A 2,570-nucleotide genomic window follows, 5' to 3' on the forward strand; every position below is an offset into this window, starting at 1 on the left:
CAATAGCTTAAGGGTGAAAGGTTTACTAGACTGTGTTTGAGGGAATGTAAAGGGATCAAAGAAGGAAGCAAATTATTGTTGAAGGTGAGCAAGGATGAGTGCCTCACCAAATCTATTCTATTCTTTATAACAGAAAACTTGTTTCTTAAAGTCACATTGTCTCCCAGCTCAACAGCGCCTGTTAGGGTCCTTTGCAGCCAGATATGCCAAGTGACAAAGTTTTGGCCTCTTACATATAAATTAAGTGTTGTGTGGATCTTTAGGAATGTGGTCTTGACTTCTTAAACTTCACTTTACTTCCTTCAAAGTTGTTTGCTCATTGTTTGGCATAAGTTTTGTGTCATGGGGATGCAGACCATGCTTTATGGATGGCATAACCATGAGAAAGGAAAAATCGTGAATTCTTTGGGGGAGGTGGCATTGTGACCCAGTGGACATCCCATATCTGAGCACCCTTTGAAGTCTTGACTACTCCATTTCCAATCCAGCTGTTTGCTAATGCACCTGGGAAGGCAGGAAAATGGTCCAGTACTTGGGCCCCTGCCACCCACATGGGAAAACCAAATAGAGTTCCTGGTTTTTGGCTTTGTCCTGGACCAGCACAGGCCATTGCACCTTTTGGGGAGGGAAGTAGCAGATAGAAGCTCATTCTCCCCCACCCCCACCTCTGCCTTTCAAATAAATAAATCTTAAAAAAGAAGAAGAAGAAAAAAGAGTCCTTGACAAATTGTGGAGCTAACATGTAAGCTCACAACAAATTACTATCAGATTTCTTTCATCTGAGAGAAACATCTTTTTAAAAGTCACTGTTATTTGGTATTTTCTATTTGTAGCTGAGCCTAATTTTAACTGAGGTTGAATAAAAAAAAAAATAGGGCCGGCGCTGTGGCTCACTAGGCTAATCCTCCGCCTTGCGGCGCCGGCATACCGGGTTCTAGTCCCGGTCGGGGCACCGATCCTGTCCCGGTTGCCCCTCTTCCAGGCCAGCTCTCTGCTGTGGCCAGGGAGTGCAGTGGAGGATGGCCCAAGTGCTTGGGCCCTGCACCCCATGGGAGACCAGGAGAAGCACCTGGCTCCTGCCATCGGATCAGCGCTGTGCGCGCCTACCGCGGCGGCCATTGGAGGGTGAACCAACGGCAAGGGAAGACCTTTCTCTCTGTCTCTCTCTCACTGTCCACTCTGCCTGTCAAAAATAAAAAAAAAAAATAGAGATGGAGGTTTAGTCAAAGAATATTGCACCTAACTTTGAGGCAGGAGGGAAGAATGGATACTTGAAACAAAGAGAATGGGACTGCAAGAAAAGAAGGAGTTATGGGGCGATAGCCTTAATCTTTGCTTTAAGTAGAAGATGGAGAATGTGATAGGATCAAAAAGAAGGCGTTTTCATAGGGTCCAGTAGCAGTGAGGCTAAGCTGAACAAAAAACAGGTTAGATTTGAAGAAGGGGCAGAGGGTTTGAGGAAGGAAGTGAACCAGTTCAAGGTGAGCAGTAGAGATCAGAGCAGCAGCAAACAGCATCAGTCATAAGAATAGTATTGAGCACTTACTATGGGCTGGACACTAAATGCCTTACATGTATTTACTCATTTAATCTCTCTACCACAGCTATAATTTGTGCAAATGCTTGGAAATAGATTTTTTTTTTTGACAGGCAGAGTGGACAGTGAGAGAGAGAGACAGAGAGAAAGGTCTTCCTTTGCCGTTGGTTCACCCTCCAAAGGCTGCTGCGGCCGGCGCAGCGCGCTGATCTGATGGCAGGAGCCAGGTGCTTATCCTAGTCTCCCATGGGGTGCAGGGTCCAAGCACTTGGGCCATCCTCCACTGCACTCCCGGGCCATAGCAGAGAGCTGGCCTGGAAGAGGGGCAACCGGGACAGAATCCGGTGCCCCGACCGGGACTAGAACCCGGTATGCCGGAGCCGCAAGGCGGAGGATTAGCCTAGTGAGCTACGGCGCCGGCCTTGGAAATAGATATTAAGACAGCAGGATAGATGTAGAAAATTGGGGAGAATATTAGATTATTCCATGTGGCATATTCACATTCCAGTATGGCTCTTCTCCAGTAAAAAGAGAAAAGAAAAACTTCCACTTACAATTAAGGTTAAGAAACAAAATATTAAAATATTACAATGCAGAGTATAAGACTAAGCTGAGGCCGGCGCTGTGGCATAGCAGGTGAAGCTGCTGCCTGTAGTGCCAGCATCCCATATTGGTGCCAGTTCGAGTCCCAGCAGCTCCACTTCCGATACAGCTCTCTGCTATGGCCTGGGAAATCAGAGGAAGATACCAAGTCCTTGGGTCCCTGCACCTGTGTGGGAGATGGGTACCTTCAGATGGGCATGGCTCCAGCTGTTGCGGCCAGCTGGGTAGTGAACCAGTGGATGGAAGACCTCTTTCTCTCTCTCTCTCTCTCTGCCTCTCCTCTCTCTGTGTAACCCTTTCAAATAAATAAATCTTAAAAAAAAAAAAAAAACTAAGCTAATCTATCAACAGGTCTATTGGCCATGGGCAAAAATGTTTACTGTTTTTTTAAAAAAAATATTATTTTTCATTATATTTGAAAGGCAGAGAG

The sequence above is a fragment of the Lepus europaeus genome, chromosome 5 (genome assembly GCF_033115175.1).
Source record: "Lepus europaeus isolate LE1 chromosome 5, mLepTim1.pri, whole genome shotgun sequence".
In the NCBI taxonomy this organism is placed as follows: domain Eukaryota; kingdom Metazoa; phylum Chordata; class Mammalia; order Lagomorpha; family Leporidae; genus Lepus; species Lepus europaeus.